The sequence below is a fragment of the Rana temporaria genome, chromosome 13, assembly GCF_905171775.1.
Source record: "Rana temporaria chromosome 13, aRanTem1.1, whole genome shotgun sequence".
In the NCBI taxonomy this organism is placed as follows: Eukaryota; Metazoa; Chordata; class Amphibia; order Anura; family Ranidae; genus Rana; species Rana temporaria.
In genome coordinates, this window is record NC_053501.1 from 9,710,311 (window position 1) to 9,736,285 (window position 25,975).

General features: G+C 47.8%; 1 protein-coding gene across 2 annotated transcripts in view; it reads right to left on the bottom strand.

Moving 5' to 3' along the window:
* CCDC88C (coiled-coil domain containing 88C) overlaps positions 1–25,975 on the bottom strand; it is a 150,168-nt gene that overhangs the window by 86,545 nt on the left and 37,648 nt on the right. The window lies entirely within an intron of this gene.

Consider the following 25,975-nt stretch of genomic DNA (forward strand, 5'->3'; position numbering starts at 1 on the left):
GCCATTCATACTTCACTTAGCCCACGTTCACATCGGGTCGTTTTGACATGCGCTTTGCCGGCAACAGCACCGTCCCGAATCAATGCGACGTCGACTTTGTAGCGCCACACCGATGCCCAAAAGTAGTTCCTGTTCTACTTTTAGTGACTTCGGGGGGCGATTTGAATAGACATCTGTGCATGAACCCACACAGAAGTCTGTCAAATCGCTCCCGAAGTCGGACTTGCATTGCCGGTTTGAAATCGTGCAAATTCACATGAACGCAACACACGTCTCAAGATTTCCCATTGGGTTCCACGGATAAATCAAGAGCCTGCACAGACAGAACAAGGCTCCCGGGATTCTGAATTCATACCCACCACCAACGTTTCCTGATATTTGTCTGTCTGATCCATGGTCACATCCCGTACACCTGGACAGACAGACGGATGCTCACTGCTGATAAATTAATCCGCTGGCGATCAGGCAGGAAAAATCAATATGTGGTATAAGAGGATTTGTTCTCCGGGTGATAATTCCCGAGTCACTGGAGGTCAGCGGGACAACTATATGTACTAATTAATTACACTAATTGGGCGATGGGTCTGCCAGCCACATACCGCCTCCGTCTGATTACAGCGCTGATAAATTATTGACAAATCTGGAATATTCTATAACCGAGGAGAGCTCAGCGGATAAAACGAGGGATCAGACTTGGTATAAGTCAGCCGAGATAAATAATGAATAAAAATATAATGAAAAAATAAATAAAAAATGTAATAAATAAAACAACAACAACAACAAAGAGGCTGGAAATGTTGAGGACAAAATCAAAGTATCTAAACCCAGGAACAAATACTGTAATTATTTGCAGTTAGGGGTGCAACGGATCAGTTGATTCATGATCCGAACGGGACACCCCCTTCGGATCGGAACACACTGTGATCCGCGGATTGCCGCGGCTCCGGAGCTAGGCCGAAGCCGCGGCCTTTCCTAATGTTATGGCTGCGGCTCCGGAGCTAGGCCGAAGCCGCGGCCTTTCCTAACGTTATGGCCGCAGCTTAGGCCTACCTCCGGAGCCGCAGGAACAACATTTGGAAAGGCCGCGGCTTCGGCCTAGCTCCAGAGCCGCGGGCATCTTGGTACACCCGGCGGCAGCCCTCCTCTGTTTACACCCACAGAGGAGGAGCCCGCACTCGTGGGACACACGCTGGGAGTGTCTGTACTACCTGAGGGGGGGGGGGGGGAAGTGTCTGTCGGTACTACCTGGAGGGGGGTGTCTGCACCGAGGGGGTACTATAGTTGGTGGGGGGGGGGTGAGGTGAACAGTGGGGGGGTGTATATTACAGTGGGGGGGGGGGAGATGTGGATATTACAGTGGGGGAGAATTTTTTTTTGCCGATCCGAAGAATTATCTGATCCGTGACTCCTGATCCGAGGAACGATCCAAACCGTGAGTTTTTTGATCCATTGCACCCCTATTTGCAGTTTATCAATCCTTAAATGTGGTGGCTGCCTTCGTTTTATTTCAATAGGCTATTTCTGCTTTACTTTCACCTGGTGATCCTGCCAGTAACACACTTCCCGTCTTAGAGGCACAACACTTACATACTTACCAACCTATTGATCCCGGATCCCAGGATCACAAATGGTCTGCATTTTGTCCACCCACTTTTAAGGTGGGCATATCCAAATCATGTCAACTTTACAGTTGGGCCCTTCCCAGACCCCACTTCTTATTAGGAGGTGACCCATCACTTTCACTTTGAGGCCGGGTTCACACCTATGCAAATTAAATGCAAGTTTCTCCTGCATTCAATTCGCATAGCAGGAGAATGTCACTGGCTCTCTACGGAGCCGGTTCACATAGCTCCGCAGCGGGACCGGTGCGGTATGTCCGAAAAACGTGTGCTTTCTGGTGCGTTTCGGGTTCAATTTCAGCCCAAAATTCGTCCGGGGCTTAAGTGGATAAGGCAATTTTTGATCATAAATCTGCGTCGCCCAATTAATACCCATGAGCATTGGGCATGGCTTCCTCTGTTGCGTCGAGCAGACAGGTGCACTTTGTAACCAAGTCATCTCCAGCATGTAATTGGTGTGATTCATTCCTACGGGAATCATCACGCTCTTATCCCGGATTGCCTCATGGACGTGACATTTCATTTCTGTTTATCTAAGGATTACCGCGCAGTCCTTTGCACTTTGCAGTGTCAGGCCCGGGATTCAGTAGTCAGTGTACACAGGAGAGGAGCCCGGGTCATTGGCCACACACTCCCAGCGTGCACTAGTGTGCGCCGTCAGTACAATCACAAACCACAATGTTTAGGGCTACCCACAGACAGAAGACCACAAATGTATGGCTGGTGGCTGAATTCTTGGCCATTAGAATCAAATATACAGTAAATGATTGTGTCATAAAATGCCATCTCCTCCAAGAAAGCTGTACAAATACAAACCACCATGTTGCGTCCAATACTGAAAATGATGCTTCATGGGCAGGAAATGCCCATGTGTATTGTGTGCCATTGTTTATCCCGATAAGGGAAAACGCATGCACAGAGATTGAAACATCAGTGTACCGATTGGCAACCCTTTCCTATTCTTGAACGCATCAAATAATTTTTGGGCACACAAACATATCACCCATTTTTTTGGGGGTAAAATCTAAAACAGGAGGTTGCATTGAGTAGATAGATACCCAACACATCAAGCCCTAAACATTTGTATAGGCAACTTATTAAAAACAATTTTTTGGTAAAAATAAAATGGATGAAGTTGTGCTGAGTAAATACTGTAAACACCCATCAGGTCAAACCTTAAAATTGCATGAACCCCTACAGGTCATCAGTTTGGAGTTCACTGTGAAAGATGGCCCTAGAAAGTTTTATTCCCCCCCCCCCTGGCTTATTTAAAAGGGGAGCCGCTACAAATACTGCAGCTGTTGACTTTTAACCACTTAAGGACCGGACCAATATGCTGCTAAATGACCCAAGGGGTTTTTACAATTCGGCACTGCGTCGCTTTAACTGACAATTGCGCGGTCGTGCGACGTGGCTCCCAAACAAAATTGGCGTCCTTTTTCCCCCACAAATAGAGATTTCTTTTGGTGGTATTTGATCACCTCTGCGGTTTTTATTTTTTGCGCTATAAACAAAAATAGAGCGACAATTTTGAAAAAAATGCAATATTTTTTACTTTTTGCTATAATAAATTTCCCCCAAAAACATATATACATTTTTTTTCCCTCAGTTTAGGCCGATACGTATTCTTCTACCTATTTTTGGTAAAAAAAAAAATCACAATAAGCGTTTATCGATTGGTTTGCGCAAAATTTATAGCGTTTACAAAATAGGGGATAGTTTTATTATTTTATTTTTTTTACTACTAATGGCGGCGATCAACGATTTTTTTTCGTGACTGCGACATTATGGCGGACACTTCGGACAATTTTGACACATTTTTGGGACCATTGTCATTTTCACAGAAAAAATGCATTTAAATTGCATTGTTTATTGTGAAAATGACAGTTGCAGTTTGGGAGTTAACCACAGGGGGCGCTGTAGGAGTTAGGGTTCACCTAGTGTGTGTTTACAACTGTAGGGGGGTGTGGCTGTAGGTCTGACGTCATCGATCGAGTCTCCCTATAAAAGGGATCACACGATCGATGCAGCCGCCACAGTGAAGCACGGGGAAGCCATGTTTACATACAGCTCTCCCCGTTCTTCAGCTCCGGGGAGCGATCGCGAGGGGGCAGCTAGAAACGAATAGCCGCACCCTCGTCCCGGATCGCTCCTGAAGCCACGGGAACCGCCGCATGTACCGTGGGGGTCCCGATCGGACCCCCGACCCACGTCTAGGCAGCGACGTACAGGTACGCCAATGTGCCTGTCCATGCCATTCTGCCGACGTATATGTACATGCGGCGGTCCGGAAGTGGTTAAAAAATGGAGACTTGCCTTCCAGGTTGCCCGTGACGTCGGCTGCCGCTCGGCTCTCGGTTTCCCCCGCCGCCATCTTCGGTGAGGGAATCGAGAAGTGAACCACTGCGCCGTCCTCACTGGTCTCCGCTGTGTTCTGACGCGAAGGGGCGGGACTTCCGCAGGAGTCTGTACCTGGAAGTGGTGCAAATACCCGTTTTATACAGGTATCTGCACCCCCTCCCGCCTGAAAGGTGCCAAATGTGAGACCGGAGGGGGGGGGGGGGGCGGGGGGGAAGGGTTCCGAAAAGCGGAGGTTCACTTTTGGGTGAACCTCCGCTTTAATCAAATATCATGTCATGTTATGCGAATACTTATTTCAATTATTAACCACTTAAGCCCCGGACCATTTGGCCAACCAAAGACTAGAGGACTTTTTGCGATTCGGGCACTGCGTCGCTTTTACTGACAATTGCGCGGTCGTGCGACTTGGCTCCCAAACAAAATTGACGTCCTTTTTCTTTCCACAACTAGAGCTTTCTATTGGTGGTATTTGATCACCTCTGCGGTTTTTATTTTGTGCGCTATAAACAAAAAAAAAAAGCGACAATTTTGAAAAAAAAAAATTTACTTTTTGCTACAATAAATATCCCCCCAAAAAATCTATATAACAATTTTTTTTCCTCAGTTTAGGCCGATATGTATTCTTCTACATATTTTTGGTAAAAAAAAAAAAATTATCGCAATAAGCGTATATTGATTGGCTTGCGCTAAAGTATTTTTATTATTACATTTTTTATAGTAGTGGCAGCGATATGCGATTTTCAGAAACTTTTGACACATTTTTGGGACCTTTGTCATTTTTACAGCGATCAATGCTATAAAAATGCACCGATTATTGTAAAAAATGACACTGGCAGTGAAGGGGTTAACCACTAGGTGGCGCTAAAGGGGTTAAGTGTGTCCTAGGGAGTTATTCTAACTGTTAGGGGGCGTGGCCACGAGCAACACTGCTCCCGATGACAGGGAACAGACGATCGGTGTCAGTGTCACTAGGCAGAACGGGGAGAGGCTTGTTTATACTTGCCTCTCCCCGTTCTGCAGCTCTTTTACCCAGTCGTGGGACACCGGCGGACATAGAGTTCCGCAGGTCCCGCGGGCACGATCACGGAGCTCGCCGAAAGGCGGCGCGCCCACACGGCGCGAATTTTAAAGTGACGTAAATATACATTACTCTGCCCAGCTGTGCCATTCTGCCGACGTATATGTGCAGGAGCCGGTCGTTAACCGGATAAAAAGCAAATCAATTTATAACTTTTTTGAAATGCGTTTTTCTGGATATTTTTGTTGTTATTTTGTCTCTCACCGTTAAAAATAAATAAAAAACAACAAAAAAAAAAAACACGACCATTAAAATTATAGACTGGTCATTTCTTTGCCAGTGGGCAAATGTACAAAATCAGCAGGGGATCACTTACCTTTTCCCTCACTGTATGTATAAACAAAGATTTTGGGGGGGGGGGGGGATGCCAAGAGATCCAAGGTTTTGTTTTCATCCAACCAAAAAAAAAAGAAAAGAAAAGCCACCACCAGAAATCCAATTGGATTTGGTGGAACGCTCCCAACCCCACCCCAGACACTCCAATGGTGCCCACTGACCACTCCGGAGGTGGATACATAAAGGGTTAAAGCCTTCACCTTCATCTGATGGAAACAAGGGTATCATGCCAAACAATCACAAAGACTTTTTTTTTTTTTCCCTGCATGACAAGAGTCCCTTGAACCACGTTTGTTTAATGTTACGACATCGTAAAACGCACAAAGTACACAGCAAGTGACCTTTGCATCACCGAGACTACAAGTGTCTAACACTCGCAGTAGATGTACACCCTTCACTAGGGCTCTGGGTGCTGTGCATCAGAGGTGGCTGGTGCTCAAAATTTTTGGGGGGCCCCAAACTGAAAAAAAAATAAAAAAAAAAAAAAAAAAAACGCAGCCACTGTGCCCATCAAATGCAGCCACTGTGCCCATCAAATGCACCCATCGTTACCCCCTCCGCCTGCTCCCAGTCTGCCCCGGCACTTACTCAGTGGGGCAGCGGGTGACGGCGAGCGGTGCCCTCCATGTGTCTCTTTCTGTTCTCTCCTCCCGTCAGGCGTCCAATCACAGCGCCTGTCATTTCAGCCAATCAGGTCATGGGTAACAGATCCAAGCACCCGATTGGCACACAGGTGGTTCAGTGTTAGAACAGCGAATATTCATTCGCTGTTCTAACACACCTGGGTGAACTGCGAAGCATGGCGCTCGCAGGTCACCATTTTTGATGCCTATTAGAGCCTATGGAGCTAATCAGGTGCTTCGAAAAACAGCCCCCCTGCCGCTGTAATTCAGGTGCCCGGCACCCAAAAAGGGGCCGGGCCCCTGAATACTGGGTGGCAGCGGCGGCCATGGATAGATCCATGCATTGCATGATTCTATCTATTGGTGATAGAGGGGGGTGGCTGGAGAGAGGGGGCGGCGTTGGTTTAGCAGTAGTTTATTTTTATTATAAAACTTTTTTACGCTTTTATTATTCTTTACCATTTTGTTTACAATATTTTTTTTTTTTTTTTTACTATTTTTTTTTTTGGACCCCTATTGGAGGTGGGGCTTTGGTGAAATATCAGGGGTCTAAGCAGACCCCCGATGTCTCACTTTTGAGACAAATCAAAGCACTGAGGACACAGATTCCCCAGTCCTTTTCTCTGCAGCCAAGCAGCAGGGGGAATCTGCACAGCACACTGCGCACACGCCTATGACAAAGTCTTAGATACCAGAACCCAGTGGCATGTGCGGGCGTGTGCAAAGATGTCTCTAGGACCTGGCTGAGACCTGCAGGATACCCGTGCATGCACGCATATGGTGCAGGTATCTACAAGGTTACCAGAACCTGGAAATTTCCGAGTGCGTGTACAGATATGGCCACAGCTCTGTTACATCCCAAAGGCCTGACACACATCCAGTGGCGTAGCGTGGGGGGTGCCAGGGGGGCCACCGCCCCGGACGCAAAATTTAGAGGGGCGCTGTCACAAGTGTGGAGAGGAGGGAGCACCAACAACAGAAGGAACATATGCATAATGTCACCACTCCAGGCTTTACCAGTCATTATCAAGCACACTCTCCTCTTCCCGACAGCCACCGCTGTCTCACACAGTGGATCATGTGACCAGATTGGAGCTAGCTGAAAATAGGCAAGTCCATGGGTCAGGGAGGTGCAAATTACTTGCCTCGCCCCAGGCACCGACAACCCACGCTACGCCACTGCACACATCTATGCATATGTGGGGAATGGGCAGCACAGTGGCTAAGTGATTAGCACTTCTGCCCAGCAGCACTGGAGTTGTCGGCCCAAATCCCAACCTGCCAGGAGTTTGCATGTTCTCCCTGTGCCTGCGTGGCCCACGCTCCAAAGAAATGCAGGTAGGTTAATTGTCTCCTGTATGAGTTTGCCCCAGTATGTGTATATATGAATGTGAGTTGTGGTCCATTGACTTTAAGCTCCTTGAGGGCAGGGAGGGGAGTGACGTGAATGCATAAATTTATATATAACTCAACAAGCCTCAGGATGCAGCATTGAGTAGTAATCCTCTGAACAATTTATAGAGGCCTTAATTTCCTCATTCTGAACTGCTGAAGCTATCCAACGTCCTTAAACCTTTCTGGCTACTTCTGCAGCCGACACCCGATAGTAATTGGTGAATTTTCTAAACAAGGCAGAAATGTATATCCCGACTGTTACAACACCCCCAGATTTACCTGACTTCACAGTATGTATGTATGTATATATATATATTTATTTATTATAAAGCACTGTGTAAATTGATGGCACTATACAAGTATCTGTATTAAATAAAGATGGTGACGCAGGAGCGGCGCTGCAGGACGATAACATCACAAAAGTAGAAGGTGTTGAAAAAGCCGTGCGTAGTCTCCATGTGGAAAGGTGACAACACAGGAACCCAATTGGGAGACCAGGACAGAGTTGTCACCCTACAACAGGAAGTGCCTGAACAAAGGACCTCCAACACCATCTTCACTGTTATTTTAATAAAAGCTACAGATTTAAAAAAAAAATACTGAAAATTACATTTGAAACGACACGGACATGTTAAATCTTATATGATTTTTAGGGATTGAAGATTTCTCGCTGTACCTACATGGGGTTCCAGGCTGGTCTTCCCTATAACAATTCGGTCCAACTGGTATTTTCCAATCGGCACCCGATTATGCTTTTCTGACAGGTTCTCTTTACACATCCGGCTTCCCAAATTTCTGTGATCGCCTGTTTTTGGGAACATTATTTGGCAGAGACAGATCAGTTCTATCCAGGCCCAGCTCAGCGTCACTCCCTGGTGGTCGTTGACAGACAGCGGCTCTGGGCTGGTCGCTGACCATCTGTTGCAGAGGCAGCTGTGAGAGCGACATTAATGAAAGATTAACCAGCTCCGGGCCAGACAAAGCAACTGGGAGCCGTCATAACAGAACCTGATCACCGACAGATATATTCTGATTATTATTTCATTAACGATCTGCAGAGTATTGCTCTGTCCCATAATAATATACATACACAGACACACACACACACACACACACACACACAATATAAATATTTATATATATATATATATATATATATATATATATATATATATATATATATATATATATATATATATATATATATATATATATATATATATATATTTTTTTTTGTGTGTGTTCTGCAGGCCATCACATAACTGCCCCTTTTTTAAATCTGCAGAACATTGCTCTGACCCATATATATAGCTGTTCTGCAAATGATCTAATCACAGACTCTTCTATAGATCTGCAGTATATAGTTCTGTTCTATCCATTTATATGTCCTGCAGATTATCCCCATCACTGACCCCTCTAGAGATCTGCAGAACATTACTCTGTGCCATTTATATTTATATTCTGCACAGGGTGGTTTTGATTTAAATAGTCAATTTAAAAATCACAAATAAAAAAAATCAGGATTTAAAAATCACAAATAAAAAAATCAGGATTTAAAAATCACAAATAATCGTATCTTAGCGTGCAATATTTACGCTGGCCGCCAGGTGGCGCTTCCATTGAGTTCGGCGTAGAATATGTAAATGACTAGATACGCCTATTCACGAACGTATGTGCGCCCGTCGCAGTAAAGATACGCCGTTTACGTAAGGCGTTTTCAGGCGTAAAGTTATTCCATCAAATAGCTGGACTAGTCAATGTTAAGTATGGCCGTCGTTCCCGCCTTCGAAATTTGAAAATGTTACGTTGTTTGCGTAAGTCGTCTGTGAATAGGGCTGGACGTAATTTACATTCACGTCGAAACCAATACGTCCTTGCGGCGTACTTTGGCGCAATGCACACTGGGATATGTACACGGACGGCGCATGCGCCGTTCGTAAAAAAACGTCAAGTCACCCCCCACTGACATAAAACACGCCCCCTCAGCCTTATTTGAATTAGGTGTGCTTACGCCGGCCACATTTACGCTACGCCGCCGTAAGTTAGGAGGCAAGTACTTTGTGAATACAGCACTTGCCTCTCTGACTTAAGGCGGCGCAGCGTAAATACGATACGCTACGCCGCCTTAAAGTTGCGTCAAGATACCTGAATCCAGCTACTTATATTCTGCAGACTATTCCTTCACTGAACCCTCTATCTGCAGAACATTGCTCCATCCCATCAACCTGAAAACCCCTGACTGATGTATCTGAATATATTTCCTGCAGATGAATTGCTGATCTCCCCAACAATCCTCAGAAGAACAATGGAAGGGGGTTGCGGTCTTGTATTGTATTTGGCGTGGGGTTTCTGTGGCTCGCACTTTGCATACCCCATCCATAGTTATGACCTGAGCGTACTCAAGCGTAACATTCCTGCCGGTCATGTAGCGGAAATAATATCCTGTCGGGATCTTGTTGCGCTGTCAGTTTCCCGATATCATTACTATACTGTCCATCGAAACAGAAACCGCTTGTGCTATGCAGGTAGGAAAACAGTTCACCTAACAATGGAACAGAATACATAGGAGGATATGAATATCATATGAGGGGGGCTAAAAGAGCTTATTTTACACCTGCGATCAGTGGCGGCTGGTGCTCAAAAAAAAACAAAAAAATTCAGGAAAAAACAAAAAAACAACAACATAATTTGCTGCCACTGTGCCCATTAAATGATGCCCCCCTGCCCACCCGGTACTCAGGGATGGACTGGCCATTGGGACTACAGGGAGTTTCCCGGTGGGCTGATGGCTCAGTGGGTCGGCTTCAGTCACAGCGGACCGCCCCCCCTTCTCTCCTCTGTCTCTCCCTCCCCACAATGCTCACCTGGGGGGGAACAGAGAAGCAGGGGGAGGAGCAGGGGGACGACAGTGGAGCATGGGGGGGACCAGAAGGAGCACGGGGGTGGGGACAGACAGCCGACTCAACAGCTATGGCCCGAGGAGTTTCCTGGTGGGCCAATGGCTCAGTGGGCGGCTTCAGTGACAGCGGACCGCCCCCCTCCTCTCCTCTGTGGGGGGGGGGGGGGCACCAAACTGATTCTTTGCGCCGGGTGAAATAATGTCTAGCTTCCCCACTGGTACTGCCTATGAGAGTACCAGTCATTTTACTCTAATAAAGTAAAACGGCTAATGGCTAGTGAAGGGGGAGAGGGGGCTTGGGTGGCCGGGGGTCGTTCGTTTCTGAATCGGCGCAACTCCTCATTTGCATATTCCTCGCGTATGCAAACGGAAGCGCCACCTAGCGGCCAGCGTGAGATTGCAGCCTAAGATCCGACGGTGTAAGTCACTTACACCTGTCGGATATTAGGGAGATCTATGCGGAACCTGATTCTATGAATCAGGCGCATAGATTCGACCGACGGAACACAGAGATACGACGGCGTATCAGGAGATACGCCGTCGTATCTCTTTCTGAATCTGCCCCTTGGAGTGAGTATCCATCATAGTGCTTGCATTGGTCAGCATGACTGTGCTGACCAATAGGCAACGCTTCTTTCTTCTGGGACCTCTTACTATTAGAAGTCCTAGATGGGCTTCTCATTGGTCAGCAGGGTCAGGTGGTTGCGCTGACAAATAAGAACTTGTCATTGCAAGAATTATGATGGATACTCACTCCAAGGCGGTGTATTGCGGTGTACAAACAGACTGCTACAACGGCACCATGGGGCTTCACCGTTGCTGTGTGCACCAGGATCTGGAGGAGTGACCAGGATATTTGGGGCCAGATTCAGGTACAAATCCGGCGGCGTAACGTATCGTCTTTACATTACACCGCCGCAAGTTTTCAGTGCAAGTGCCCGATTCACCAAGCACTTGCGTGTAAACTTACGGCGGTGTAACGTAAAGCCGTCCGGCGCAAGCACGCCTAATTCAAATGGGGCGTGTACCATTTAAATTAGGCGCGCTCCCTTTCCCGGACGTACTGCGCATGCTCCGTTTTGAAATTCCTGCCGTGCTTTGCGCAAAGTGACGTAATTTTTTTGAACGGCGACGTGTGTAACGTACTTTCGTATTCCCGGACGTCTTCCGCAAAAAAAAAAAAATTGAAATTCGACGCAGGAACGGCGGCCATACTTTAACATGGCTGGTCTATGAAAAAGCAGGCTTAACTTTGCGACGGGAAAAAACGACTTGCGACGACGTAACGCACGCGAGTACCTTCGTGAATAGCCGTAAAAGCTCATTTGCATACCCGACGCTGGAAAACGACGCAAACTCCACCCAGCGGCGGCCGAAGTATTGCAGCCTAAGATCTGAAGGCGTACGAAGCCGTAAGCCTGTCGGATCTTAGCCAAATGCCGTCGTATCTTGTTTGTGAATCACAAATTAAGATACGACGCGGCAAATTTGAAAATACGCCGGAGTATCAGTAGATACTCCGGCGTATTTCTTCTGTGAATCTGGCCCTTGGAGTTTGTTTGAAAAGACGAACTTGCCCTTTAAGTCTTATCTTGGTCTAATAACTGAATTTGTACTTGCAACATGGAACCCCCTCCCCCCTCCCAACTCCAACTATCTGCAAACACTAAAACCTTCAATAAAGGCTGAAACAGAAACTCAACACTAGAAGGACTAAACAAAGTCAATACATCGAGATCTTGCCGGGTTTCACTGGGAGTGTGAAGTGGTCGGGATTAGCGCTACTTGTCTACAATACACAGCAGTTTCTATAGGTACCGATATCCCCACAGCAGGGCAGCTAATCCAGAACTCTCAGCTCTGCTCCAGCTAATCTGGAGTAATTCTTAACACAAGTATGGAGAGCGAAGAGATTCATTGAGAATGTCAATTGTTTACTAGAGTAGGCGTGGGCCCGCAATTACACAGCATGGCTATTAACATGTCCGACCTTCTTCACTGCCTAGCAACCTCCTCACACCACAAGAAACACATCACCGTCCAAAACTTTCACAATTCACCGCCGTTCAAAAGATTTTTACATTTCATTGCCATCTAAAGAGCAATGGCGTCCCTAGGGGGGGGGCAGAGGGGGCCCTGACCCCCCCAACATTATGCTATGCCCCACCATGTGCCCCCCCCCCCCAAAAAAAAATATATATATTTTTTGCATTTTTTGTATTTTGCTCGGGCTGCCACTGGAGTAACAGTCTCTCCTGAGAGGGAGAGCGTCCCCAGTCAGCTCCTGTGGGGGATTCCTCCCCCCTCCCTCTGCTCGCTGACACTGCATAATGCGAGCGCTCACACAACCACAGCCGCCCGATCTGCTCCTTCCCCTGCATCCTCATTGACACGGATAAGAGAGTTGCAGGAAGGACTGCATGAGCACTGTGGGGGGGGGGGGGGGGGCCCAAGCCTTCATCTCAGTTACTGAAAAAACAGACCGATTTCTCCCATCCTTAGGACAGGAGAACTAGCCTGTAAATTCCGAGAGTGGTGACTGCAAGCTGAGCCGAGTGTCAGTCTATGACACTCTTTCACAGCCTAGCAAGTCTAGCCACCCCCCCCCCCATCACTCTCCTCACATACGAGCAGGGAGGAATACAGCTCCTCCTCCTCCTTCCAGTCCCGCCCCCACACTATCCCGGTGTGCTGTATCTGAAGAGAGGGGATGTGTGGATGGGAAATATGAAAATCAGCAGCATTCCTGGCTGTGTGTGAATGATGCCTGAGATTCTAGCCTGGACCGTGGGTAAGTGTGATCACTGCAGACTGCAGTACACTGTAATGTCTGAACTGCATTATCTCCATCCCTTCTCTCCCCCATCTGTCTCCCTCCCCCTCTCCTGTTCTAAATAAAAATAAAAAATGATCCAATTCCCCCATCTACACATTATAGGTGGATGGGGGAATCCTCCCAGTGTGGACCAGTGCTGGAATAACCAGAGTCGCTGTCCTGTCCCGGCTATTCACAGTGCTTTTCTCTGTCCCCATGGCAGCGGCGGCAGCACATTGGAACCCAGTGCTGGTTACTTTATGGGGCTGATGTACAGGAGGGCCAGCACAATTTGTTGTTAGAGATGGGCTGGGCATGTTCAAAATCCCACATGCCCGATCCTGCCAGGAAACCCACACTGGCAGCGAGACATTTCCCAGTCCGCAGCTCTGCACAGATCAGGAAATGTCTCGCTGGCTGTGATTTGCACTGTGGAGTGTCGGCTTCCTGGCGGGATCGGGCATGTGGGATTTCAAACACACCTGAGCCCATCTCTATTGGTTGTAGACAGTTGAGCTCCCTGCAGGTTGCTTAGCAGCAGTAGAGCTTCTCTGACATGCTGATCGGGATGCAATCCAGGTGATGCTCCCAGTGAAATCCTAGTCATAAATATCAGAGATTTTATTGATCAAAGCCCACACTTTACAGACATAGAGCCCACATGGCTGCGGAACATACGGTTGAGATTATATATATATATATATATATATATATATATATATATATATATATATATATATATATATATATATAGTTTTACTCTTGATGCTAATCAATATTGTGCTTATTAGATCTGACTGGGAGCATCACCTGGATCACATCCCGATCAGCATGTCAACAGAGAAGGTTATACAGCATTACTGCTGCTAGGTGACCAGCTGGGGGCTCAGCTCTTTATAACGAATAGTGCCAGCCTTCCCCTGCATGCACCCACAATGTCACCAGCACTAGGTCCTAATAGACTGCCACCGCTGCCAAGGAGACAGATGCCAGACCAGCACTGTCAATAGCAGGGACAGGACAGCTGGGGAACCCCACTGTGGCAGAACACCAGGGCCCGGTGGCAAGACAACCTTTGCAACCCTGAGAGTTCTCCCACTGCTTTGGACCCTTATATTTTCTTGGTGTGCTGGTGACATATATCTCTTGTTTTCTGCCACCCTGGGGGGCCCCAGTATAGTAGGAAGAGAGCTCACTGCAGAACATGCAAAAGGGCCCATTGTGGGATCGTAGTAACGGGCCCCAGGATATATAGATAGAGAGATATATATAATTGCATTTTATAATTGGCCCCCCTACTTTTGTCCCTGTCCCCCCATGTGCCCCCCCTAAATATGAAAGCTGGAGACGCCACTGCTTAAGAGTCTCACCATTCACTGCCACCCAAAACTTCTCACCAGTCAAAGATTTGCACAATTCATGGCTATCCAACAGCTCTTGCCATTCCACCGCCACCCAAAAGGATCACGCCATTCTGCCAACCCAAAAGGCTCACGCCATTCCACCGCCAACCCAAAAGGCTCACACCATTCCACCGCCAACCCAAAAGGCTCACACCATTCCACCGCCAACCCAAAAGGCTCACGCCATTCACCACCACCCAAAGGCTCATATCATTCACCACCACCATCCAAAGATTTTCAAATTTCATGGCCATCTAAAGAGTCTCGCTATTCGCCACCATCCAAAACTAGCGTCATTCAAGATTTTCACATTTCATGGCTATACAACGGCTCTTGCCATGCACCGCCACCGAAAGGCTCATGTCATTCACCACCATCCAAAGATTTTCACATGTCATGGCTATCCAACTGTTCATGCCATTCACCGCCACCCAAAAGGCTCACGCCATTCACCGACACCCAAAAGGCTCACGCCATTCACCGCCACCCAAAAGGCTCACGCCATTCACCGCCACCCAAAAGGCTCACGCCATTCACCGCCACCAAAAAGGCTCACGCCATTCAGCGCCATCCAAAGATTTTCACATTTCGTGGCCATCTAAAGAGTCTCACCATTCCACTATCACCCAAAAGGCACACACCATTCCACCGTCACCCAAAAGGCACACACCATTCCACCGTCACCCAAAAGGCACACACCATTCCACCGTCACCCAAAAGGCACACACCATTCCACCGTCACCCAAAAGGCACACACCATTCCACCGTCACCCAAAAGGCACACACCATTCCACCGTCACCCAAAAGGCACACACCATTCCACCGTCACCCAAAAGGCTCACACCATTCCACCGTCACCCAAAAGGCTCACACCATTCCACCATCACCCAAAAGGCTCACACCATTCCACCGTCACCCAAAAGGCTCACACCATTCCACCGTCACCCAAAAGGCTCACACCATTCCACCGTCACCCAAAAGGCACTCGCCATTCCACCGTCACCCAAAAGGCTCACACCATTCCACCGTCACCCAAAAGGCTCACACCATTCCACCGTCACCCAAAAGGCTCACACCATTCCACCGTCACCCAAAAGGCTCACACCATTCCACCGTCACCCAAAAGGCTCACACCATTCCACCGTCACCCAAAAGGCTCACACCATTCCACCATCACCCAAAAGGCTCACACCATTCCACCGTCACCCAAAAGGCTCACACCATTCCACCGTCACCCAAAAGGCTCACACCATTCCACCGTCACCCAAAAGGCTCACACCATTCCACCGTCACCCAAAAGGCTCACACCATTCCACCGTCACCCAAAAGGCACTCGCCATTCCACCGTCACCCAAAAGGCTCACACCATTCCACCATCACCCAAAAGGCTCACACCATTCCACCGCCACTCAAAAGATTCATACAGTTTACCGCCATCCACAGACTCAAAATTCTACTTGGTGAATCAAGCATCATTCTGTGATCGCAGTCATAGGACATACCTACATATATAGCAAGACAGCAGCAATTAAGTAACAAGCAGGCAGACTTTTTTGTTGACAAACCGTCTAGATTTTGGGTATGGATAAGCAAAATGGAGTTGGAGTTTTAATGACCCCGAAAATTAGATTTTAGCTGAAATGCATAAGAGTCCATTCACCCTTGTGTGTTGTGGCAATGCCTGCTAAAAACGCACACATGCTGCCCCTGCTGTACATGCAGTGCGTTGCGATTCCTCGTGGAGTGCAGCTCAGGACACAACACAAAACCTGTGGTGTGCTGCAAGGCTAAAAATGGGTCATGTGCGTTTTTGCATCCGTTGTGGCGTGTTGGCAGCCTACTCATAACTGATAGGCTGCCGTAACATAATTTACATTAACCCGTGTCCTAACAGGTTTTAAAACACACTTTTAGCAGACTGCCTAGGGCCCGTTCACACCTTTCCCATGTGGTGTGTCTCGGGAAACACACACACACACACACACACACGTGCACACTGGTTCTATAAATTGTACCTCAACATTACAATGCAGCTCCAATGTGCAGTACAGAGCAACTACAGTATGTCTAGGGGGGGGGGGGGGGTGGGCATTTCCAAAGCGGGTGCATGCCCAATTCTTTATTTTTTGGGATGTTTTAGTACATTGCTAGTCTGTTTTTTTTTTTTATAGGCAGGCTTAAAGCAACGCACAATAATGGCCACTGTAGCTGGGGAAAGAAGTTAATGGAACAAGATTAGCTTCAATGGAGGTCAGGTGAGACATCAGGGGTCAAATAGACCCTGGATGTTTCAATACGGAGAAGCGGTCCTACCAAAATGGTATCATAGACTTTCGAGCTATGTCAGGGGTGTCCAAACCTTCAAAGTGGTCCAAAGTGAACATGTGTGAGGGCCGACCATTTTGCCTGACATTCTTTGAACCATAAAAATAAAATCAAAATTAATTAACCAATACACTGCCCAACAAAAATTCCATTGCCTTTGTATGTGGTGAGGAGTCTAAGGATTAACTTGGGTGTGTTATTTGGATATACCGCATTTATTGGCGTAGAACACGCACCTTCACTTTAAAAGGGAAGTTTCAGGAAAAAAAATGTAATAAAAAGAACTGTGAAGCAAAATAAGGGAAATAAGGGTCAGTGCCCATCAATGCAGCCTAATCAGTGCCCATCTGCAGCCTCGCCAGTGCCATAAAACGCAGCCTCGCCAGTGCCATAAAACGCAGCCTGATACATCTGCAGCCTTGGAAGGGAAAGGGAGGGGGCGGCAACAGATTACATACATGTGAATCTCCTGTTTATTCTGCGGCCTCTATAATACAAAGTCCTGCCTCCTATGATAGACAGTCGTTCAATGCCAGCCCAGGAGACGGGACTTCCTATTAGACGCCGCTGAGTAAAACAGGAGATTCTCCTGTATGTAATCTGACGGCACTCGTCCCACCACCTCCCTGTCCCCTCAGAGGAAAATATATATATATATATATATTTTCCTCTGAGGGGACAGGGAGGTGGTGGGACGAGTGCCGTCAGATTACATACAGGAGAATCTCCTGTTTTACTCAGCGGCGTCTAATAGGAAGTCCCGTCTCCTGGGACTATATATATATATATATATATATATATATATATATATATATATATATATATATATATATATATATATATATATATATAATCTTTTGTGCCCCCCCCCCAACGAATCCCAGAGTGCCAAATTACCAGTAAAAACCAGACCACGGGCAGCACTTGGCCCACGGGCCAGACTTTGGACATGCCTGGTCTATGTTACGGGTCATCGTTCACAATTAACTGATGACCTGTAAGGGTTTCTAAAGCCTTATCTCCATATACGCCGTTGTAAGTCCAAATGTGTGCCATCGTATCTATACGCGTATTCTGGAAACCAGATACGCCTGAATTTTGCCAAGATACAACCGACGCAAGTCTCCTACGCCGTCGTAGCTTCCGTAGATTTACGCGTCGAATATGCAAATGACCTAGATACGCCGATTCACGAACGTACTTGCGCCTGTCGCATTTAGATACGTCGTTTACGCAAGGCTTACGTCCAGCGTAAAGTTACCCCTGCTATATGAGGCGCAAGTAATGCAAAGGTATGGACGTCGGAACAACCATTGTATTTTACATCATTTACGTAAGTCGTACGTGAATGGGGCTGGGCGTAGGTTACGTTCACGTCGCATGAATGGACCCGGCGTATCTTAGGGAGTAAATTCGACATGATTCTGAGCATGCGCAGTTCGTGGTTTCATTTACATGGGGTCACGATTTCAATACAACACGCCCACTACCAGCCTACTTTGAATTACGCTGGCTTACGCCGGCCCATTTACGCTACGCCGCCGTAACTTGGGGAGCAAGTGCTTTATGAATACTGTACTTGCCTCTCTGTTACGTCGGCGTAGCGCATATGAGATGCGCTACGTCCGCACAGAGAAACGCCGATCTCTCTGAATCTGAATGAATATATATACATATACACACACACACACACACACACACACACGTGAGCAAAACTGCAGCGAAATAAAAACCCCAGCGGAGGATCCTCGATCATGAGGGTCGTCGCGGCTTTTATAAAATGAAGCAAACCGCCCAAACTACAAAGTTGTGTCGTAAGGACGGGAAATGCGGGTGTTCAGCCTAAATAATCATACTGGTACAGAAGTAATCAGTGAAAGTGGATCAATATCAATAATACATGTGTCCCCGGGGCCCGATCCCGAGCCGGCTCCTACGCAAACACAGCTGCTCCCAATACGTTCACAATTAACCCCTCTGACCCCAGTTTCCTCCACTTAACATGAAAGGCGCTAAATGGGAAGGGAGGAACTCCACTGCATTACATTTCCTGATCCTCGGATCACTGGGGTGGTATAGAATGGAAAGTTTAAAAAGTCAGGATTAGGAAATGGCTCTGCCCACGGCATCCTAAACCAGAGGTGTGGCTACTAGCAAAGAATCAAAAATAAATTAAAAAAAAACACCCAAATTGTACATCTCTCAGCTGTGTTATTAGTGGTTAAAAGGTTAAACCCTTCCATACACCCAGTGAAGTGAATATCCTCAGGTAATACACAGAAATTAAACAAATCCTCCCATTTAATTTGTACAAGTCCAGAATGTAAAAAATTTGTCTGAGAGTTCAGAAAAAAAGGGGGTGGAGAGCTCTCATGCTGCAAAGCTCAGTGGAGGAGAGCTCCAAGAGCTGATTGGAGGGAAGGGACACACCCCCTCCACACAGAACAAAGGAAAAGAGCTGAGGCTGACAATCACAGGCTGTGTGCTAGAGCTCCCTCCCCTGTCACTGTGTATCTCTTAGTGTCAGGAAATTGTGGTTGCTACTCTTCTTTAGCGGAGACTGCTCTTGAGCTGAGAAAAATTGCATTACAAGAGGCTGCGGCCTATAGAGAAAATCTGATGAGGGCAATGTCAGGGGGAGCACTGCGATCTTTGTGAGAGATAATAAATACCTGAAAATGTAACACATTGCAGTAATCGAGTGTGAGACTTCCTGTAATAAAGACCACTCACTGCTGCTCTCTCTCTTTGTGCAGAGTGACTGGTCTCATCTCCGCCTCCTCCTGCAAGATTCTGTAGTGGGTGGAGCCTGCTGGGCCCCTCCCACAGCTCTGCTCTGTGCACAGCAAAGTAGTGGTGCCACTGCTGCTTTAAAATACAAGAGGATTAAGAGGGCCCTGCTCAGAAGAGCTTACAATCTAATATATATATAATATATTGCCTAGTGAAGAGCGTGACAATGTATCCAAATCAGAAGGATCTGCTATTTTATAATTATCGCAGCCAGAGAGGAAACAAGCGGGTCCTGATCCTTCCTGAAATCGCTGAGCCAGTAAAAAAAAAGAGAAAAAGTATTTTCTTAGGTAACAGCTCAGCTCAGCGCGCCGCGTAGACACCCTTTCGGAAAATACCGACGCCTAAAAGGTGACCAGAGCGAGGGCGACATCACATAACAGATGTGCAGACCTGGCCCAGGACACCGACAACCCTCCATCCCCGACTACTAAACTCAAGCATAACATTTTTTATAATGCACCTTACCAGTCATTAGAGGTGGTGGCTGCATTCATTTTCTGGATTTTTTGCTCATTTGCACTTGGTGATCCTGCCAGTAACACTTTCTGTCCCAGGGTGACATCGCTCGCTCACTGTACTGCACCTATGGAGGAGCAGCATTGTAACCCTAGTACAGGAAGTGAGTTAGGACTACAGGACACCTCCCCCTCTCCATAACGTAAGGTGTTTTGTAGACAGGCCTGAACAGGCCAGGGCTGATCAGCCTGCTTGAGATAACACTGCAGAGTGCACTGGCAGGCTCACTGGATTTCTGACAGGATTAACAGGTTATTTTTGCACTTACTGAACAGATACCTGCAAGTAGTATAATAAAACACTCGTAATGTTACCCACTGAATAGGAGCAAATGAAATAGAATTGTTCTTAATGCAACGCTGGCTCCATTTTGTATAATTCTGGTGACGGAGGTGTGGATGAAACAGAAAACACGTGGAGAGTCAGAATAGGGGAAGACCACAGGTCATTAATTCCAACACCGTGAGGGATATGCAAAAATAGATCAGGGTGGCAGTAGCGCACATCAAGGGATCAAGTCCAGAGGCACAGGGCAGCAATCAAGTACAGCAGGGACTTTGTCCAGAGTCACAGGGCACAATCCAGGCACAGCGAGTGGCAGGCCAGGGGCACAGCGAGTGGCAGGCCAGGGGCACAGCGAGTGGCAGGCCAGGGGCACAGCGAGTGGCAGGCCAGGGGCACAGGGCACAGCGAGTGGCAGCCCAGGGTCACAGGGCACAGCGAGTGGCAGCCCAGGGTCACAGGGCACAGCAAATGGCAGCCCAGGGTCACAAAACACAATTTAATGCCAGATAAGGCACAAAGTTTAATTACCACCCTAATCACCCACAGAACCTGTGTAATTAATATGTGTTCAGGGCACAGCGAGTGGCAGCCCAGGGGCACAGCGAGTGGCAGCCCAGGGGCACAGGGCACAGCAAATGGCAGCCCAGGGGCACAGGGCACAGCAAATGGCAGCCCAGGGGCACAGGGCACAGCAAATGGCAGCCCAGGGTCACAAAACACAATTTAATGCAGATAAGGCACAAAGTTTAATTACCACCCTAATCACCCACAGAACCTGTGTAATTAATATGTGTTCAGGGCACAGCGAGTGGCAGCCCAGGGGCACAGGGCACAGCGAGTGGCAGCCCAGGGGCACAGGGCACAGCAAATGGCAGCCCAGGGGCACAGGGCACAGCAAATGGCAGCCCAGGGTCACAAAACACAATTTAATGCCAGATAAGGCACAAAGTTTAATTACCACCCTAATCACCCACAGAACCTGTGTAATTAATATGTGTTCAGGGCACAGCGAGTGGCAGCCCAGGGGCACAGCGAGTGGCAGCCCAGGGGCACAGCGAGTGGCAGCCCAGGGGCACAGCGAGTGGCAGCCCAGGGGCACACGGCACAGCGAGTGGCAGCCCAGGGGCACACGGCACAATTTAATGCAGATAAGGCACAAAGTTTAATTATTTAATTACCACCCTAATCACCCACAGAACCTGTGTAATTAATATGTGTTCAGGGCACAGCGAGTGGCAGCCCAGGGGCACAGGGCACAGCGAGTGGCAGCCCAGGGGCACAGGGCACAGCAAATGGCAGCCCAGGGGCACAGGGCACAGCAAATGGCAGCCCAGGGTCACAAAACACAATTTAATGCCAGATAAGGCACAAAGTTTAATTACCACCCTAATCACCCACAGAACCTGTGTAATTAATATGTGTTCAGGGCACAGCGAGTGGCAGCCCAGGGGCACAGCGAGTGGCAGCCCAGGGGCACAGCGAGTGGCAGCCCAGGGGCACAGCGAGTGGCAGCCCAGGGGCACACGGCACAGCGAGTGGCAGCCCAGGGGCACACGGCACAATTTAATGCAGATAAGGCACAAAGTTTAATTATTTAATTACCACCCTAATCACCCACAGAACCTGTGTAATTAATATGTGTTCAGGGCACAGCGAGTGGCAGCCCAGGGGCACAGCGAGTGGCAGCCCAGGGGCACAGCGAGTGGCAGCCCAGGGGCACAGGGCACAATTTAATGCAGATAAGGCACAAAGTTAAATTACCACCCTAATCACCCACAGAACCTGTGTAATTAATGTGTTCTGTTTTAAAGGGATGAGGTGGCAACCCTAGAATAGGGTAAAGTCCCAGTGTCCAGAAAGTCACACAGACAATGCAGAACTACAAGTCCCAGCAATGCAGAAAGCAAAGAACAGCCCATATGGAACGGTCTCCTCAGTTCCAATGCCTCTTTAGCCTCCTAGTGAGACCTGCAGCCATCAGCTCCATCGCTGAACAGTCTGACCGCCATCTTGGTTATCTGGGTCCCTTGACATCAGCCAGAGACCTCATATTGCTGTGGTGCCGAGGTGTCTAGCTCTGTCCTGCTACAGTATACAATCATCTATGCGCTGCCTATGGAGTGCAGCCTCCTGTCCTACCCCCTGTGGGGACGCAGGAACCAAATTATGCAGATAAGGTGACTTGATTACAATTTGCATCTGGACTAGAGACTGTCAACTTCATAAGAAAAAAAAATCCAGTATTTCTGACCTTCCTTACAATTTTCCTTTAAGGGGGGCGTGGCAAGGGGTGTGTCCTATGATTACATGCTTTTGCTAATAGGTGTCCCTTGTTCCCATCTCAAGAAGTTGGGGCGATGTGCCACAATGGTGTGCACGCATTGCATCATTAAAGAGGGACTGCAAAAAAAATGAATTAAAAAAAAATAGCCAACACCCCCCTGATGGTACCCCGCGGGCACTGTAACTGCCATTCTGGCCTAGGTGAGGAACCAGAAAGAATAATGGGGGGGGGGGGGTCCTTGAGAATAGTAAAACACTTACCCCCAAAAAAGTAACCAGAAAATACATTGACCCCCCCACCCCCCAAAAAAAAAAAAAAAAAAAAAACGGGCGGGGGGGGGGGGGGGGGGTAGAAGGTGAATGGGGGACAAAGGAAAAAGGTGTTGCTGAGGTCTGCTTTAGTTGGGTTTTTCATCCTCACAAGGAATGACACTTTGTAACAGATTTACAACAAAATATTGGTAGTCCATGGGAGGGGGCGAGCACCACACTCCACACCAGGGAGGAAGCCTCGCATTACTGTGTGGAGTTACAGACAGAAGAACAGGAAGTGAGGATTTCTCAGAAGAAATAAAGACATTTAAAAGCAAAATGGAAGGATGAGGTAAGTGAAGGAGGACTGCGCTAAGGGAAAGGAAGCTATTTAGGGAAAAAAATAAAAAATGTACCTTTACAACCCCTTTAAGGAAATAAAAGTTTGACCCAAATCATTAACTTTCCCAACAGACACACCAACAAGAAAAAGCGTCAAAACATCCGATCTACAAAACCAGACTCGGAATGATCGCACCAGGAACAAAGCGCCCGGGTTCTGTGTACCGTTCCGGGTCGCTGCTGTGCAATTAGCGTGATTAAAGACAGGAGAATGATGCAGGTAAATACACCGCAAAGCTAAGGGTTAATTATAATAAGAAGCTGGTCTGTCTGTCTGCCTGTCCCTGCGGGGACAAAGAAGGAGCCAGGGAGGCGATTCCCCGAGGTCCTCCATACTGTTTACTACAAAGGAGGATCTCCTAATTGAACGCCATTGTGTGAATGAAATGCTAGAATTCTATAGAAGAACAGGTTATGTACTAAGACACCGCTGGTGACAAAGTCATTAGGACCGAACTACGGTGACAATTCTTTTTTGTAGTATTTGTCGTGATGTTTGGAAGCCGATCAGAACACGGACAACCAGAGCCATCTTTATCATTGGCCACCAATACAAAGGGACCCTTTATTGGTGTAAGTGGACACCTTTATAATTGGCCACCAATATAAGGGGGACCCTTCACTGACCACCAATGTAAGGAGACATCTCTACCATTATAAGGAGGACCCTTCTTTGACCACCAATGTGAAGAGCATTCTTCTCACTGGCCACAAATGTATGTGGACACCTCTACCCTTGGCCACCAATATAAGGGGACCCTTCACCGACTACCAGTGTAAGGGGACACCTTTTTCATTTGCGTCTTGAGCTGTAGTCCTTCACTTTTGGGGGACAAATAATATCTAAAGATCTGACCCCCCAAACAGTGAAGAACTACAGGTCTTGGCATAAACTTGTAAAATCTATGGGATCACAACCTTAGATCTCAGGGGTTCATGCTGGGTGTTGTAGTCCTTCAAATTTGGGGGGGGGGGGTCAGATCTTTACATATTATGTGACCCCCAAAAGTGAAGGACTACAGCTCAAGACGCATCTCTTTTGATATCAAAAGAGACAGGAACAACAAGCGCCCAGAGGCGAGTTTGCATGTGCCGCGCTATATAAGTTTTCATTCATTAGGAAGGGGTGTCCCTGAAGGGGGGGGGGGGTGGTGTCCCTGAATGGCAGTTTGGAAATGTGGTCACCCTATGAACTGGCCGTTGATTGGCTAGGCTGGATGGATGATGGCAGCGCAGCCATTGGCTGGCGCTGCTGTCAATCACAGTGGATGACGCGGCGCGCCGGGGCCGAGTGATACAGTCGGCGGCTATGCCCGCCGCTGTATCATGGCAGCGCGTTCGCAAAAGCTTTCCACCATGCTCGCTCGCATGAAGGTGGAAAGCTCTTGCGAGGAGGAGCCGAGACAGCCGCCGAGGGACCCCAGAAGACGTGGATCGGGGACACTCTGCAAAACGAGCTGCACAGCGGAGGCAAGTATAACATGTTTGTTATTTAACCCCTTCCATACCGGGCACTTACGCACCTTCCCGCCCACGCCAATTTTCAGCTTTCAGTACTGTCGCACTTTGAATGGCAATTGCGCGGTCATGCTACACTGTACCCAAACAAAATTGGCGTCCTTTTTTCCCCACAAATAGAGCTTTCTTTTGGTGGTATTTGATCACCTCTGCGATTTTTTTTTTTTTGCGCAACAACTAAAAAAAAGACTGAAAATTTTGAAAAAAAAATATGTTTTTATTTTTTTCTGTTAATTTTTTTGTAAATAAGTAAGTTTTCTCTTTCAATTACGGGCACTGATATGGCGGCACTGATGAGATGGCACTGATGGACATCGATGAGGTAGTACTGACGGGCACAGATGAGGTGGCACTGATTGGCGGCGCTGGTATGCGGCAATGATGGGCACTCATGGGCGGCACAGATGGGCACTCATGGGCGGCACAGATGGGCACTCATGGGCGGCACAGATGGGCACTCATGGGCGGCACAGATGGGCACTCATGGGCGGCACAGATGGGCACTCATGGGCGGCACAGATGGGCACTCATGGGCGGCACAGATGGGCACTCATGGGCGGCACAGATGGGCACTCATGGGCGGCACAGATAGGTGGGCACTGGGCATGGATGGGCACTGTGGGGTGGCACTAATGGACACTGTGGGGCGGCACTTATTTACCCATGTTGCCAGTCAGTGCCCATTTGTCATATGACGTCCAGTCAGGATTCTACAACCACTTTGCCGACGTCAATGTCATTAGCGGGCGGCAAGTGGTTAAAAAAAAAAAAAGTTTGCCTTTAGTGTTCCTTTAACTGCAGAAGAGAAAGGGGAAAAAAATCAGGTCTCCTACCCTGCCAGAAATGGCTGCACTTCATGGCAGAGCTGTGCACATCTCAGGATTGGATGGACAAAAAATAAAATCCAAATCCTTTGGCAGGTAAAGCGGCTCCCATTATTGTATTTGATTTGTATATTTAGCGGTTTGCCCGGAGCTCAAACTTTAAATCCCATTCTCAGTCCAGGGGAGGAAAAGACACAACAGAGCGTGACCGCGCTAAACACAAACCCGCCGCGTGTTTACTCGCA